This window comes from Erpetoichthys calabaricus, chromosome 2, assembly GCF_900747795.2.
Source record: "Erpetoichthys calabaricus chromosome 2, fErpCal1.3, whole genome shotgun sequence".
NCBI classification, from domain to species: Eukaryota; Metazoa; Chordata; class Cladistia; order Polypteriformes; family Polypteridae; genus Erpetoichthys; species Erpetoichthys calabaricus.
In genome coordinates this window covers 278,447,259-278,466,219 of record NC_041395.2, presented here as the reverse complement: position 1 = coordinate 278,466,219, position 18,961 = coordinate 278,447,259, and the positions used below count along the sequence as shown (strand labels likewise).

At 36.8% G+C, this 18,961-nt stretch overlaps 1 protein-coding gene across 1 annotated transcript in view; it reads left to right on the top strand.

Moving 5' to 3' along the window:
- Positions 1 to 18,961, top strand: part of caly (calcyon neuron-specific vesicular protein) — a 120,326-nt gene that overhangs the window by 77,906 nt on the left and 23,459 nt on the right. The gene's annotated exons all lie outside the window — the stretch shown is intronic.

Genomic DNA, 18,961 nt, shown 5'->3' with positions numbered 1-18,961 from the left:
TACACACTTAAATAAGCTAAGTAATCCATGTAATTAAGTAGGGACCTAGAGTAAATATCATTATGAGTGAGGTTCTTCGGGATCTGCTTCTTTCTTTAGATGTGCTTGATCAAAAGAGATAGAAAAGTTATTTAAGCTAGTCTTACAAATTGATGACTTGGCTGTAGTTTAAATCATATGCTGCACATTTTTGAGACAGATAAAAGCTAAAACTATGATAAATTCAATCAGCTTAAGTAAGTTCTTTTTCTCAATACCATTTATTTGTGGCCTCTATTACAGAGAATATTATATGTTTTAATTCCACTCAGGCTATGGTGTAATTATTTCAGTTTAAAGATTTATTGTGTAATTTTGCATTTCCTGTACAGTCATGTAACTAAGCAGACTAAATTATCATTTGAAACCACTTATTTTATGTTTCTCGGAAATACAACCCTTTTATATTACAAGCTATTTAAGAATATAATTGCACGTTTGAATTAATGCACATACGTAATTGCTATCTGTTCATGTTTAACATTTTCATTTGTAATTAGTTCAACAAGTTATATTATGTTCAAACACTTCACTAGAATGGATATCTTCAGTTCATCTTCAGTATTTCAGCCTATCAGCAAGAAGTTAACTGGAGACTGACTTGAAACTTAAACCACTTTAACAGCTAAAGTGTGACCTCAATAAATAGAATGATGAAATAAATGTATGAGAATATTAGAGTTAAAGATGCTAAGATTTGCATTGGGTGTGACGAGGATGGACAGGATTAGAAACGAGAACATTAGAGGGTCAGCTCAGGTTGGACAGTTGGGAGACAAAGTCAGAGAGGCGAGATTGCGTTGGTCTGGACAAGTGCAGAGGAGAGATGATGAGTATATTGGGAGAAGGATGCTAAGGATAGAGCTGACAGGCAGGAGAAAAAGAGGAAGGCCTAAGAGAAGATTTATGGATGTGTTGAGAGAGGACGTGCAGGTGATGGGTGTAACAGAACAAGATGCAGAGGACAAAAAGATATGGAAGAAGATGATCTGCTGTGGCAACCCCTAATGGGAGCAGCCGAAAGAAGATGAAATAAATGTATGAGAAATGAATATATCACTTTTTTGAGTTTCTGTGCAAACCAAAATGCATAGAAAGCGGTCCAGTGGAAATTTTAGTTATGGGGGTGCATATCAATTAAATAAATAGAATCATACCAAACTTAAATTTGAAAAATGCTGCATTAGATGAGAAGAGTGTTGGAAAGATTTACTGATTAAAGATAGTTGAAAGGGCTGTTCTGGGATGGTGTTCTCTATGAAAACGCTATATATATATATATATATATATATATATATATATATATATATATATATATATATATATACACAGTATATATATCCATCCATTTTCCAACCCGCTGAATCGGAACACAGGGTCACGGGGGTACAGTATATATATATATATATATATATATATATATATATATATATATATATATATATATATATATATATATATATTGCAAAGTTGATTATCTGATTTACTCACTCATCAACAAAACACTTTCCTTTTCAGTTACAAAGCTGAAATCTGGCAGAATGGCATATCTAGGACAGTAGGTATCCACTAAGAAAGGACATTTCCATATATAAATATTTAGAGGTTAAACCCCTCCCACAATGCAAAAACTAAATACTCCAAAATGTCAAAAATACATTGATGGATTTGATTGAAACTTGGTTACATTATTGAAGTAAGAAAATTAACGTACATTTTTTATTTGTTGATGTTTATTAATATTATTCTAACTTGCATGCTCTGCACTGCTCTGAGACTGTGGTTTATGCAAATGAAGGATGGAGCAGAGCAGACTGAAATGCCAAACAGCAGCACTAACTAATAGAAAAAGTGTTGTGATTTGGAGATACTGACATGGTGAATAAGGGATATTAGGCCACCAAAATGCTTCATTAGAGGCTTTACTGGCTAGGTCAGGCCACCTTTGCTTGCCTGGAAAAGGCCTCAACCCAATCTCATTTTCTTCAACGGTCAATGGATAGCAAGTATGTTTTAATTCTCAAGTGCTGGTGCCAGGTGCTGTGGCTGTGAATACGTGTTGCTTCTCTAGATGCACAAAGGGACTGAGAGAGAAGTAGTGTCCTCTGATCCAATATCAGCCAGATGTTATATAGTAGCATTTGGGGGCATAGGAGTTTCAGAGGCTTAAGCCCTTGATCTATTGTGACCCCATTCCCAATCTCCAAAATCATTTACATTTACATGCTCATCTGCTCATTTTGAACAGGGATGTACCATTCCCCTAGTTGTCTGAAAATTTTTGTATCTTTTGATTGAATTGATCCGGTACCATTTATATGAAAATTACACCCTAAAACAACATTAAATGTAATTTTTTGTCCACATCCTCAAATAAAGAAGGCAGCCATAACAGTTGTTTGTTGCAGCTTATGCTAGCTTTAATATCTATTGTTAGACAATAAAATATCTTTGTATATCACTGGCTCCAAATGTATGTTTCAATTTGTATAAATATGTATCAATCCGTTGTTGAACATGTTTAAGCCACTTTCAATAATCTAATATACACATCTTTTGAGAAAACCTTTGCAGACATGGTTTTAAACACAGAACGTTAGAAATATAAGGTTGTAAGGCTAAACATTAGACCACTATCCTTCCACTCATGTGGTTATTTAAGTGTAAAAAAGGAAAACTTGAATATTTCCTTATTTCTGTATTAAACATTTGTTAAAGTTAAATTCTATCATGTTTTATTTCTCTCTCAAGAAATTATTTAATTTTTTAAGCAATTAATATTTATATTTTAAGAAGTGCATAATCAGCCCTGCAAGTTCTGTTTGTAATGTTTCCTTTAATAAACCCATACTAAGCAGGCATTGATAAATATCCTATGTACATGGCCACTTGTACACTTTTCCAGAACTGCTGACATGTTACTTAGTTACTTAGTTACTTACTCAGTACATTTAATTTGGAGTGCAGACATAGGGCAGAATATGGACATATTTGTTGCAGTCATTCACTCATTTATCATAACCATACAGAACGTTTTCAGTCACTTCACCAACGATATACTGTACAGAAAACCTTACTGAAGCTGTTCTCTGTGGTTAATAATTCTCCTTAAATTTTGTAAAAAATGTGATATTAAGCTTGTTAATATGTTTAATGTTTTAATATGTTTTAAATTATCTTTTATCATAAAGAAGACAAACATTTTGACCTTACAACATATTATTGACAAACACATAGCTAATAGTCTATAGCAAATCCATCCATCCATTTTTAAAAACCTGCTGTTTTTTGTTTTAGGTTATGCACATTTATTGTTTCCCTCAGTATTAACCCATGCAACCCTTGAATACAACCATGTATAGTATGCTAGTACCCAGAGAGAGAACACCTGAAAAATGTATAAACACCTTGCAGACAGTAACCTGACCATCACCTAAATCCTGCTCCCTGAGGCAGAGCCAGCAGCGTAAACCACTGCATCACAGTGCTGCCTTGTACAGATAATGCTCTACATTTAAAAAATATATATTCCAACGGGAGGAGCTTGATGCAGATTGTAGGCAAAAAGAGGTTTCCAGGTGAATTTCTGTTTGTGACTAATTATGTGTGAGTGAAGTCACTTAGCCAACCTATCTGTTTTCTAAATATATATGCAAACAATTGTACAAAATTTCTTTAATTGTGTAGTATCCTAGAATGTTCATTATGGGAAAATGTTATACAAATAAATGTTCAAGTTTTTTGTTTGTTTTTATCTAGAGACTTATTCCTTGCTCAGTAGCATTAGAATCATAATAGTAATGTAAGCGAGAGGCCCAGAATTGTCACAAATACTGTATATACTGTATATTTGTATAAAAAGTTTCACCCATATTCATAAATAAAAATCTGTTTAAACACACTTTTAAAGCCCGCTATAGATAGCAAGGCCTTAAGAATCAGAGTGATTGATATTCAGAGATCGGCGACACCAATATTTTTTCATTCCAATTTGAAACTAACTGGTACTTTTCTGAAACAAAGTATGCAGATAACTATACTGTATATGAAACCTATGAATTTCTCCACTGTCACTTTAATTATCAAAAAGGACAGTCAGCTGGGTTTATACATAGAAATTTGATTTAGTAGATTTCAGAAAAATATTCATAAGTTTTTTTCTGAGGACTTTAATATATAGTCTTCAAAGGCCTTGACTGTCTACCACTGGAGTTTTTTCATCTTACTTCAGGTAAGATTTATCATTAGTTAGATTTTAAATCTAATCCCTGTAGTATGTTTTTCAACTTCTTCTTGGAGAAACACATTACTATTCGAATGTTATCTTTATGTATTTTTGTGGGTTTGTTTTCTTTTTCGGGAGGTTTAATTTATGCCAAATATTAACAGTGTTCCTATTCATTGGCTAACCAATACAAAGCATATTATTTCATGATTCTGTCAGATCCTTTGACAAATACATGTATTAATATGATAACTTTTTTTTTTTTTTTTCTCTGAATGTTTATGCCATGATTATATTTCTTGGACTTGAGGATCTCAGACCTTTTTTGGCTAGGCTTCAGAAACAGTGTTTAAATACTGTTTTATCTAAAACACTGAAGTTCATTACATGCTCCCCATGTATATTTCCACTGTGTATCTTATGAAACTTCAAAAAAACTGGAACATTAAAGTATGTGTCCAAGAAGATCTTGTTTCCTAAAGGCTTTTCCTTAACACAATAATTGCCCTAGGAAAGAAATCCACTGTCCCTTGAAAGTGTTCCAGCTAATGTGATTTAACCTGGAAAACTATCCACTGTTTTGTTTCCCTCTGGGTAAGAAAGTACTCTACTTAACATTCTTTTTGCAACCTCTCATCCTATTCTTCATGCCTAACTGAAAGCAGTGGTCAGGAATATTTCCTATACAGTTTAAGAATCAGGATGTTCGGGTATGTTAGATTCAGTTTTGTTCCCCTCTCATTTCCGCATCAAGTGTAAAAGCTGAGATTATTTTTGCTTTGTCTTTCATCTACAACTCACCGTACCCTTAGAAACCTCTATATCCTATTTCCATTACTGGATGTGGCAAACCATGAAAGGGGCATTCTAAAAAATATAAGCTTTTGAAGCACAGAAAGGTGGCAAATGTCATAGTTAAGACTGTGTACCATCTTCCTTTCAAGGAACCAAGGATCATAATGTTTAGTTTATTGTAAAGAAAATCTTACTAAATGAACTTTAGTAAGTTATTTCTGCACTCTGTGAAGCAGTGAAATCAAATCAGTTAATTAGTACTGGCATTTTTGCTCAGTGTTGATTATAAAACAACAGATAGACAGATTCCTAATGCATGATAGTAAAATTCACAGAAATCACAGTACTTTAAGACTTTACCCCATTACCAGTTTAATGGACGAGAAAACTGCAATGAAAATTTCATAAACAAGATGAATAATCTTACTCTTATTAAAGTGGCAGTCTGATTGTTGTTGCAGGCTCGCAGATCAAGTGTCCTGTATCTCAATCCCACAGCCAGTCATTGTCATGTCAGATGGATTTTTCTCTACATATTTTAGATTCCTAACCACATCCTGAAGACATAGCCTGTTAGGTTAATTGTACCTATGGGTGTCTGCATGAGTAGGTACTGTGATACACTGGCATACCAGCCAGAGTTAGCTCAAGCATGAAGCTTAATTCTGCCTGAAGGGTTCTACCACACCCAGTACCCTAATAAGTGAGTCTGTGAATGTTAGTTTTATAAATCAATGTATCATATTTTGATTAAATATATGAAGATAATCCCCTCTGGAGAAGAAATATATCAAGTGAGAAATCACACATTTAAGGTGATTGAACCTTATTACTATTTATTTACTAAAACATTCACATTTAAAATTAAAATGATTGTAACAACTCTCAGATGACTTAGATCCCTGTATGATATGTTTACTCCCACGTATTTTATTATTATTTTTCAGCTTAAATTCTAAAGTACATTTTTGTATAATATATGGTTTTCTTAAAGTTTTACACACTAAATGCGACATAATACATGAGACATTATTTTAAATACTATGTTTCTTTCAATATTAACATGGTCTCTGTCCAAAACATTGTGTTCTATGGTATCAACTACAGATCAAGTCAGGAGCATACCTGCATTAGTTGATTTTTTTCCCTAAGAAGATTGTCATAATACATTAAGGAAATACAACATACTGCAATTAGATATCTCTATCATTCTTCAACAATAAATGTATTGTAGTGTGGCATGAATGTGGTTATGGGCCCAATGATAGAGTTTTATCTCATTTACAGCTGAAGTGTTCACTGCTTTGCCTACTCACAGCTCTATAAAAGAATTCATTGCTTCAGAGAGTAGATGGCAGGATGAAGGGTGCGTGGGGTTATCACTGCTATGCTAAGAAGGCTCATGAATATACCACTTAGGTGTAGTTATAAAATTAATTACATAGAGTCCTGGTTAAACAGTGTATATTTGTAAAAAGTACTGATTTGTCATCGTTAGGCATTTAGGCAATGTGATAGTTACGATCATATCAGGCAGCTGACATGGGCATATTCTTCTTTATAAAATCTCAAGAAGACAAAAAAATAAAATAAAATCAACCAGAAACACTATTTCACCCTGTTGTCAGCAAATTCTGGTCAACATAATGATGCATCATTTAATAAATCTTTTAAAAAGAAGAGATGCTGCTTGGCCCTCTAAGAGCAACATGGGGTTTGGCAGTGCATATGACACCAGGCACTTGAAGCCTGAGATCTAACTTAGTCTCCCTGCAGTAAAATAAGAACCAGCTCAATTTCAGCAATGGTTTTGGGAACTTACCTGAAAGTGACCCCAGGAAGGAGTATAAATTCACCTTTTGCACTGAAGCACATTGTGTCTAGAGTCTGAGTGTTTGCTGGGGTCAAGGCCCAGGTGGAGGGTGGAAAAGGACAGAGAGAGAGAGGAGAGGTGAGAGATAATAAATGGAGTTACTTAAGTGTACTTTGTAGATTAGCAGACATCAGACAGATAGGAAACCATTTGTGTAAAGGAAGGCTTGAAGTAGCTGAAGTATTATTGTATTATGTTCTATTTTTTCTTTGTATATTGTATTCTCCCTCGGTTCATCCTGCCTTCAGTTGATTTTGTTAGTAAAGGCATCATTTTTGATTATTTTTGGCCTCAAAATTTCTTCTGGTTACAGAGGCCAGCACAAGGGCCGATTAATTTCACAATATGTAGATTACTACTTTCCATGAAATAAACTATAAATATATGATTATATGCAGGCACAGTGGTTAGTGCTACTGTGCACAACTCCAAAAATCCTGGCTTGGTTTCCAGCCCAGCTACTTTTTTGTATATATTAGGACATTCTCCCCGTGTTTGCCTCTTTCGTCTCTGGCAGTTTGGTTTCCTGCCACATCCCAAAAATATGCATACTGTGTTGATTGGCAACTCTGATTTGGCCTGACATAAGTGAGTGTGAATGTATGCGCAAGTGTTTTTGGGGATGGACAGGATAGGGTCTGACTCCTCATTAACTGGATAAGTGGACTCAGAAAATGAAGGGTTTATATTATTATAAATTATTCTTAAACTACAGAAACTTAACCTTCAACATGAATAAGTTATTGTAAAAGAATATAATTTAGCTATGTAAAAGGTAAATTTAAATGGTTAAAATGTAATATTTTAATAGCAATATCATATTCATATTGGAGTTTTTTCATGTAAGTAATAGTTTCTCATTTTGTTTTCACTTAAAGCATGGATTAATGTCAATTAATTCTAAATGACCTCTTTCAAAGGTATAATGAATGCATTTTTCTTTAATGTGTTATACACTAAAACACATTGTTTCAGATTTTACCTCTTGAGCACTCTTTTTGGAGGTTTAGAACTGTTATCATTATCTTAGTAAACTGCATCTTAAGAAATGTTCATTTGTTTTAAGAAGGGAATCTTCATTTTTATTTAGCAAGCATAAAAAGTAAGTACAATGTATTCTAAGAGTAGCATTGTGTTAGTGCTACTGATCTTGATATTATTCATGGGCCATGTATTCAGTGTGTATAGTTTGCACATACTTCTTTTTCTTCATGGCTTTTCATGTGTTTTCTCTTCAAATCCATACGTGTTATTTTAAATATGAGTTGAAATTATATGAGTGACTGAGTGATGATTGTATCCTGTAATGTTTTTGTCTACCCTCAGTACCCCCACACGAGAGAAAGAGCGGATAGCCAACAGCAAGGGCAAAAATTTAAAAACAACAAAGAAGAGAGAATTTCCTTTTCCCTGATATGAATGCTTACTCAAAAATTTTCTTAATTAGATCTTGCCATATTTTTAAAAAGTTGTGAATGAATCCTCTGAGTGTAAATTAGATTTTTTCTAATTTCCAATAGTATATTACATCAGTTACCCACTGACCTATAAAAGGTGGGTTGGATTCTTCCAGTTGAGCAAGACAAGCCTACGTGCTAATAGTGTGGTGAAGGCAATTACAATCAATTTTTCCTACTCCACTTTATGTCCATCTGGGATTACACCAAACATAGCTGTTAATGGGTTTGATGTTAATTTGACACAAAGGCTGCTTGACAGGCATTCAAAGATTTTTGTCTAGCATGATGTTAATTTGATGCACTTCTAAATCATGTGGCCCAGTGTGGCTAGAGACAGATTGCAACATTTGCAGGTTATATCTTGCCCTGGATACGTCTTGAACAATTTTAAACAAATAAATGTGATTGTTGAAAGATTTTAAATTGAATGATTGAATGCTTTGTGTATATGGAGCTAGAGTGTGTTCTATGCATTGCTGCCTTCCACTCCTTTTCTGAGATGTTAGGTGAAAGATCCTTTCTCCCCCATACCCTAGGATCTTTGAAAGAGAGGTACTTTAAAATGTTTTTATATATTACAGAAATGCTGTCTGAGTCCTCAAGACTGATCAATATTTTTTCCACAATAGAAGTAGATGGGAGGTGAGGAAAATTGGGCAGGTTTTGTGAAAGAAATGTGCTAGAAAGAAATAAGTGAAAGAAATGTTAAAGAGACTTTAATATGTTTTTTATAAATTGTTGAGATGCTCTCTGTGTCTTCAAGACTGATCAGCATTTCTTTTGAAATAGAAATAGGTTTGAAGGTGTGGAAATTTGGGTAGGTTCCCTTTAGCAAAGTTTCTTATTTGATTGTAGGGAAAAATTGTGTACTGGGAACTAAAAAGCATTATGGCTCATAAGATGCAAAGATATTATATATGTACGGTTCACAAAGTGTTTTAATTCCAGACATTTTCCAAATATTAAATATTGAGAAGGTAGCAAAAGGTGATTGTCATGTACAGGTGCAACAGATAAAAGCTTCTTTGCCTTAAAGTGCACCTGCATTGTTTCCATACTCTGAGTGATTGATGGATAATTGAATTATTAGTTTCTGTGATTGATTGATTGATGATAATTTGGGGAGCAAAACATGCAGGACTTATAGAGAAGTACAGCAAGATTTTATTTCTATTGCACACAAGGCTTGTGTATATTCATCAATCTGTGTCAATGCCTAGGTCTTTAAAGTTTGTATGTTTACTAACCAGTAATAAAATTGAAAGTTAGGTAATGCCATGTCACCGTCTGCTTTAGACCTTTATAGAGTTGCCTTTTGAGTATGTGGATGTTTTGAATTCAAAATAAATTAGATTACAATTGAGTCTAATTTCTTAAAGAAACATTTGTTAATATATACAGTATAGAAATAGAAAAAGAAGCTTGGGAATGATGTCCATCTTGACACTATTGATTCTCTCTGCTAATGTGAGATGGAGGGTAAATCATCTGTTCTCATCTTGTCTAATTTTCTCCATGTTGATATAAAAATTGTATTGAAAAAAAAGATTTTTATATTTGCTTGTGATGTTTACACCAAGGTATTTGAACTATTCTGATAAAATAAACAGAGAGATGTCCAGTCTAGTGTTGTATGCTAGAGAGCTAACTGGAAAAGTTTTACTCAAATTGATTTTGAGTCCAGATTTCTTTTGAAATCCTGCTAGTGCATTAAGTACTACTGGTGAGAAAGTTTGTGAGTCTGATATGTATAGTGCCGTATCATCTAAGAATAGTGGTATTTTCTGTTCAAGTCCTTCTCTGATAATCCCCTTTATTTCTAATGCATTTTGAAAGAAAATTTCCAAAGTTTCAATGGTGTTTGCAACAGGCAATGGTAATAATAATAATATATTTTATTTATATAGCGCCTTTACCATGCTCAAGGCACTTCACAGAGTTTAAGAAAGAACGGCAGGGTATACAGTATATAGCATTGTACCAAACCAGATAAATAAATAAAGAAGAGTAAGATAGTAAATTCAGAGAAAAAAGCCTAACAGACAATATAATTGATGGTCTAGCACACACACACAGGTTACATGAGCATCTTGACATAGAGGTAAACTGAAAGAAGGGTAATAAAGTCAGGTCGAGCTAAAAGCCTTCCTGAACAGATGAGTTTTGAGTTGTTTTTTAAAAGAATTCATGGAGTCAGCTGATCTAATTAATTTCGGTAGGTCATTCCAGTGTCTGGGCGCTATACAGCTGAAGGCCCTGTCACCCATGGCGTGTAGATTAGAGTGGGGTACAACAAGATTACCAGAATCAGAGGACCTTAGTGGGCGGAAAGGCACATAGTGATGGAGAAGGTCACTGATGTAGTTTGGCGCAAGGTCGTTTAAGGCTTTGTAGGTTATTAGTAGAATTTTATATTCAATTCTGTAAGACACAGGGAGCCAGTGAAGGTGAAGCAGGATGGGTGTGATGTGCTCACTGTTGCTGGTTCGAGTAAGAACTCTTGCAGCCGAGTTTTGAATAAGCTGGAGCTGTGATATAAGATTAGAAGAGGCACCTGCCAGTAGGGAATTACAATAATCGATGTGGGATGTGATGAAAGCATGGACAAATTTCTCAGTGTTAGAAAAGGAGAGGAAGGAGCGAACATGTGATATGTTACAGAGGTGAAAGTAAGAAAGTTTCTTAATGTGATTTATGTGGGCGGAATAAGAAAGGAAGGAATCAAAAATGACACCAAGATTCTTTGCAGTAGAGGCAGGTCTGATGAGATCACCACCAAGATTGACTGGGAAGGCGGCTCATTTTATTAAGTTGCACTTTAGCCCCAATTTGCAGGAGTTCCGTTTTGTTGCAATTTAATTTTAAACAGTTCCGCTTCATCCAGGTTTTAATTTCACTGAGGCAAGTTGTGAGCTGAGAAAGCTCTGATGAAGTTCCACTTTTAACATTGAAATAGAGTTGAGTATCATCTGCATAAAAATGATAACCCAGTCCAAAGCTACAAATAATATTGCCAAGGGGAAGCATATATATATAGAAAAGTAGAGGACCGAGGACAGAGCCCTGAGGAACTCCTTGTATGACTGGCGCTGTGCTGGACCTGCTGTTGCCAAGACTAACAACCTCTTGCCTATCAGTCAGATAGGACTTGAACCACTTTAGGGCAGTGCCAGAGATACCCAGCATGTTCTCCATTCTGGACAGTAGAATGTCATGTCTGACAGTGTCAAATGCTGCACTGAGGTCTAACAGAATTAATATGCTGGTTTGTCCAGAGTCTGCTGCCATAAGCAAATCATTGGTTTCCCGTAGCAGAGCAATTTCACAGCTGTGCTGTGCTCTGAAACCAGACTGAAAGGGTTCCATCAAATTATTAGAAGTTAAGTAGTTGGTGAGTTGGGAAGCTACAACATGCTCAAGAACTTTTGACAGAAAACGTAAGTGGGAAATAGGCCGGAAATTGAGAAAAGCGCTATATAAATGTAATGAATTATTATTCTTATTGTTTTATTATTAAGATTGTCAGCATCAAGACGAGACTTTTTTAACATTGGGGTTACAGAAGCGGTTTTAAAAGTGAGTGGCTGGGATGAGTCAAGGGATGAGTTTATTATTGTAATCGTCGGGATTATGGCATGAAGGCAGGATTTAAGTAGTGTTCTGGGGCAGGTAATTCACAAAAGCAGATGTGACTGTTGTTAACTTAGAGAAGGAGCTGAATGAAGTGGGAAAACAGGGAAAGATATAAACAGATGATGTATTTATGTTAGTTGAATTATTTAGATCTTTAATTTTGTTACGGAAAGAGTATAGGAATTTCTCACAGACTTCAGTAGAAGAGGTAGTTGGGCCAGATTCAGGTTGGAGTAGTTTATTAACTATAGAGAACAAAACCCTTGGGTTATCGTGGCCACTTTCTATTATTCTGCCATAATGGGTGTTCTTGGCAGCAATTAGTGCTTCTCTGTAGGCTCTTTGGTGGTCAGAGAAAGCCTGGATGTGAACAGTGAGGCCAGTCTTACGTGACATTCTCTCAAGGCGTTGGCCAGCTGCTTTCATAGATCGCAATTCTGAATTATACCAAGGAGTTGAACGCTTAAAGGAAACCTCCTTATGTTTTAAAGGAGCTGTTTTATCTAATACTGAATGAAGGGCTGTGTTATAATGGTCAACAAGACAATCTAGTGTTGATGGAATAAGTGAAGACAGTAAAAGATCAGAAATGGATCCAGAAAAGATAGTGGGACAGATATTTTTAAGGTTTCTGTAAGAAATTTCTCGTTTACAGGTAAGAGGAGGGAGAGGTAATGAGACAGTGAAAAGCACTGCTTTATGGTCAGAGAGTCCCAAATCAGTGCTGTAAGTGTTGGCAACAGATAGTCCAAATGTGCAGATCAGATCTAATATATGACCACCAGAGTGGGTTTGAAAATCAACATGTTGTGTCAAGTCAAAACAGTCCAGTAAGGATAGGAATTCATTTCTCAGTTTAGATGTGGGGATGTCAGTATGGATGTTGAAATCACCAAGAAGAATGACTCTCTGGGAAAAGGAACTTAAGTGGCTTAATAGTTCCGTCAGATCAGATAAGAAGGATGCATTGTATTTTGGAGGACGATAAAGAACAATGAGTAAGACAGGACCTGATTCCGTTATTAGTTTAAGAGCCAGACACTCGAAAGACAATGGGCAGTCAATTGGGATTCTTTTGATGTTTAACTCGACTCTGACAATTAAGTCCTCCGCCTTGTCTTGAGCAACGAGGCTCTGTGAGGAAAGTGTAGCCAGGTAGTGTTGCCTCCATGAGAGACGTAAATTCATTCGGTTTTTGCCAAGTCCCCATTAAACACAGCATATCAAGTTTGGTGTTAATGATGAATTCTGACAGCACCAATGCTTTGCTATTAAGAGATCTCGAATGAAACAATGCAGTATTAGTTGATGAGGCTTCTTTTTGCCCACATTTTCACATATTGTAAATTTGGCACACAGACTCTTCTATTTCCAGGGCCATGAGTAGGACGGAGTATGCCTGAGCAAATGCTCCTGTGATCTTTTCATTTGCAGCCCGGCGGTGGCGGTGACCTAACCCTCAATGTACATATTTCGAGCGCCGCAAAATACCGTTGTCTTTTAGGATATTCCAGTCAGACCATTTGCTCTGGACAAACTGTTTAATATGAAGGAGTTTGTCGCAAGAGTATTTTAGCATGATACTGAGTAATACTTATCTGATAGCAGTGGAGAAGCAGCACAGCACAGCGGAGCCGGTGAGACAGGCGGGTGTGGTGGAGCAGATAAGCGGCAATAGTAAAGCAGCAGAAAGCATAGCAGGAGGAAGTAGCAGGATTTGGAGGTTCCAACATATAGCCACAAACAAGTAACGCTGGGTATTACAGGCGTGGTTACCCCAGAGCCACAAGCCAGATGGTGTGAACATCAGATCAGTTCTTAGTCATAAAGCACAATAAAATGAATCGAGAGCAGACCAGCATAGCAACTATAATCAAGGAGACAGATCATCCCAGGCTCCTAGATTGCCAGTTACAAAGAAATGTTCATAGGCTTCATCCTGTGATTCACAGATTCAGTTGTTCCCAGGCAGGGTAGAGTCCATAAAGTCCATAAAAATTAATCCAAATTCATACAATTTGAGTCAGCTGTATCCATGAACTATATGTACAATAAAGAAATAAAACAAGCGTAAAAAAATGCAGGATTAAGGCAAATTTTACAAAAAGTGTTGTTAACAGGGTGGAGCGACAACATCATGCGTGCGCCACCATTCCCTCCTCTGTTCCACTGTTGATAGAGGACATCCTTGTCGAGTACCGTATTCTAGTTTGAAGTAATTTGAGAGAATGTTGTTAATAGATAGATAGATGATAACAGAGGCTTCTGAAATGGTATAAAGTAGTTTTATCCATAAACATTGCTTATAACAGTGGAGCTACGTTATTTGAATTTTTTTAAACAAAATTCCACTGCATAACCATCAGGCCTGCTGCTTTCCAACATTGCAGTGAGTTTATACTATCCAATAATTCTGGGTGTCAGAGGTTTGTCCAGTTCCACTGCAGTAAGAGTATCTAGCTGTGATATTTTTATTGCATCAAAAATCTCATTAGATAATGTCTTGTCTTCTTTAAACTGAGTAGAGTATAAGGACTTATAGTACTCCCTAAATGTGTTGGTCATACAGTATGTTTATCGTCCATAATTTAACTGTGTTGGTAATTTCTGTTATTGAGAACTTCCTGCTTGTGGATCATATTATCTTTCTCTCCATGTTCATAGTGATGATGTCGCTATTTAAACATAAGCTGTTCTGTTTCTTTTGTTATCAAGAAGATAAATTCTGATTGAAGAACCTGTCCTGGGGCCTCATGTATAAATGGTGCATACGCACTAAAATGTTGCATACTCCCATTTCCATGCTCACATCGCGAGGTATAAAAACTAAACTTTCCATAAAGCCACGCACATTTTCACGCCAGCTCAATCCCTGGCATACGCAAGTACTGCTTTCGGTTTTGCAAACTGCCAGCACCCAGCATCAAAGCAGTGCTTTTGTTCCAGTGTGGTTTCCCTTTCTTTTTTTGATCCACATCCCTGATGTGGCTTTATCAAATACACTGAAATTAACTGCATGTTGTTTATTAGTTTAAGGTATCTGATTGCAATTAACCTCTAACAATATAATGGTCCATGCTTCAAAGCCTTTCCTGTAGGGACCTCGCGGTTTAGAAACAGTTTAATCCTAAGAGCTCTAAATTCACTCAATCAGTCTATCAAGTGCTCCTTATAGAACTGTTTGTACAATTACCTCACTGTAAACTTGTGATACAGTTATAATATTGCACAACCTGAGCCACTTTATAAAGCATGTATTTACATATGATGATATAATTTTTAAGATGAAATGCAGCAAAATGTGTTTTTGACATTATACAGATAATATTTTAACATAATTTAAATAATCTATATTGTTAATAATTAAACATGTGAGGACACGGTGTCACAGCGCTAGCGATGAGCTGGCGCCCCGTTCCGAGATTGTTATTGCCTCTCGCTGTATTCTTTCCGGGACTGGCGCAACACTGGATGGATAGAATAATTAAACATGTACTATGAAGATATTTCAATGTTCCTTAAAAGTTTTTGAAGAATTGACGTTCTAAGCTTACAGATGGCTTGACATCTATAGAGCTGATTGTGTGGCGATTGGGTACTTGGAGAAAGAAAGGAAGGACAGGAATAGGATGTTAGTACGTTTGAAAGAGACAGTACTGCTGCGGAAAATTATTTCATCGAAGGTTGCGCACGCTGCAGCAAGCATCTTGCGTGAGGCATGAACAATCTCTGGACGGGGTGCCAGTTCGTCACTATCACTGCACCACCATGTTCCCATGTTTAATAATAACATGCTTTAATTCTTATCATCATGAAAATTATATCAAGTATACATCTCAGTATTTAATTTATTCAGAGAGCTGTAGTATCATAAATGTAATGAATTCTGTGTCCTGTCGGAGGAAGAGAAAGCCCGTTTAAGAAGCACGTAGTGATTCACACACATAGCGCACATAGAAGAATACATACAATACAAATCATTTAACGTGCTACTTTAGTTACAATGGTATTTGAGAAACTAGTCAATTAAACAATTTTAAGATGAAGTTTATGATGTTCTACTTTAATGACGAAATAAACTACGTGATTAAAGTGGAAATTCCGAGATTAAAGTTGTAGAGTGTTGTACCGTGTTAGCCATAGATTGATACAGGAGAAAGTAAGGTGAAATGACACCTTTTATTGGCTAACTAAATAGATTACAAATGCAAGCTTTCGAGGCAGCTAAGGCCCTTTCATCAGGCAAGGTGTCCTTTCAAGGGGCTTAGTTAGCCAGTAAAAGGTGTCATTTCACCCTACTTTCTCCAAGATTAAAGTTGACATTTTGAGCTTTTTTTGCCATTGTGTGCCTATTTTTTGTCTTTTATCTGTACCCTAATAAGCTTCCATATGACTCTCAGATGGTGGGCTATGACTCGCCTTTTCACGGTGACTTTGATATCTGACAAATTCTTTTTTATTTCGGGCACTGTGCGACTTTGTGAAATTGAACTTTTGAGTTTCTCTGACACTCTAAGTCACTCGATCAACTTCCTTTTGTTGTTTATACCACTGTTTAAACCAACAAATAGTATGTCTTTCCTTGCCTCAACTTGGTATTTGCTGTGTGAGGGACGGCTGGCAGCTCAACCCAGACGAAACCCCCGGGACCCTAGATGGCGACTTCCCTGCAGCTTAGCGGTGCCCCAGATTCCTGCAGGGCACTATGGGAGATGGAGTTTGGCTTCACAGGCCTGCTGGGTACCGTGGGTGCCACCAGGGGACGCTGCAGGAAGACAAGGGGATTTCAGTTTCCAATATAGCCCGGACGTACTCCCAAGTCATGGGGACGGAAGGACAGAAGTACTTCCGGGCTGAAGAAAAATGTAATTCTCCATCTGACCCGGAAGTGCTGACAAGTCACATGAACAGAAGTGGAGAAGCACTTCAGGGTCAAGGACTGGTGGAGACCCAGTAAGCGAGCTGGAGTTGGGAGGGAGTGTGACAGAGCTGCTGGGAGGAGAGGAGGAGAATTATTGTATTGATTTGTGTTGTGTTTGGTGGGTGTGGTGTTTTGGGGGCACAATATTGAAAAAAAGATTAAAAATCTGCTTAGTGCTTTTAAACTTGTGTTCGGAGCATCTGTCTGTTGGGTTTCACAGGGCAATAGCACTCTCTATCTTCCACAGCTGAAATTCTTCTATTTTCCCCTGTGATTTTGCCATTGTCTTTTCACAGAACGCTGAGCTTAAGGGCTAATTATATTGATTTGTATATTTAAAGAGGAGGAGTTGGGGAGTGGCAGCAGGCGCGTGCATGTGCATTACTTTTCACGCTGACCGGGATTTATGTAGCGGAAGAGTGCTTACGCACATTTCTGCTTTTGTCCTTATGCCATGTTTTAGTGTGAATTCTACACACGCCATTATGTTTGAGGCCCATGGTGTATTCTTGATCAATTCTGGTAATTTTGCTAATGACTCCTTCTTGGTCTTCATTTTTTTATTGAATTTATTAAAAGCAAGTAACATTCCATACAAGCAAGTCAAATTTTACAGAACTATGTTCAAGTCAAATCAACCCCCACCCATCAGAAAGACAGCTAGGCCAACAGAGTAAAACTTTAATAGTAGGATAAATAAATAAATAAATAAATAAAAAAAGGAAAAAGAATCCACTTCCTCAATTTAAATGCTTATTCTAAAATGTTATTAATTAGATCCTGCCAGGTTTTTAAAAAGTTTTGCACAATTTTTTCCAATTTCAAATAATATATAAGACAGACACTTGGTGGCAATAAAGAGTTACCAGACAGCTGGACAACTAGAGCAGAAGTAGTAATGGTGACAGCAAGAAAGGTGCCTGGCGTGACATCTGGACAGGGGAAGGAGGAAAAGAAAACCTGGTGGTAGAATGGAGAAGTACAGGAGAGTATACAGAGGAAGAGGATGGTGAAGAAGAAGTGGGATAGTCGGAGAGATCCAGAAAGTAGACAAGAGCACATGGAGATAAGGCACAAGGTGAAGAGAGAGATATCGAAGGCTAAAGAAAAGGCGTATGATGAGTTGTATGAGAGGTTAGACCTGTACCGATTGGCTAGACAGAGGGACCGAGCTGGGAAAGATGTGCAGTAGGTTAGATGGATAAAGGAAAAGATGGAAACATACTTACAAGTGAGGAGTGTGTGTTGAGAGGATGGAAAGAGTACTTTGAAAGGCTGATGAATGAAGAGAATAAGAGAGAGAGAGAGAGAGAAGGTTGGATGATATGGAGATAGTGAATCAGGAAGTGCAACGGATTAGCAAGGAGGAAGTAAGGACAGCTATGAAGAAGATGAAGAATGGAAAGACTGTTGGTCCAGATGACATACCTGTGGAAGCATGGAGGTGTTTAGGAGAGATGGCAGTGGAGATTTTAAGCAGATTGTTTAATGAAGTCTTGAAAAGTGAGAGGATGTCTGAGGAGTGGAGAAGAAGTGTACTGGTACCGATTTTTAAGAATAAGGGGGTATGCAGAGCTGTAGTAATTACTGGGGGATAAAATTGATGAGCCACAGCATGAAGTTATGGGAAAGAGTAGTGGAAGCTCAGTTAAGAAGGGAGGTGATGATTAGTGAGCATCAGTATGGTTTCATGCCAAGAAAGAGTACAACAGATGCAATGTTTGCTCTGAGGGTATTGATGGAGAAGTATAGAGAAGGCCAGAAGAAACTGTATTGTGCCTTTGTGGACATGGAGAAAGCATATGACAATGCCTCAAGAGAAGTTGTGGTATTGTATGAGGAAGATGGGAGTGGCAGAGAAGTATGTAAGAGTTGTACAGGATATGTACGAGGGATGTGTGACAGTGGTGAGGAGTGACAGAATAATTCAATGTGGAGGTGGGATTACATCAGGGATTGGCTCTGAGCCCTTTCTTATTTGCAATGGTGATGGACAGGTTGACAGATGAGATTAG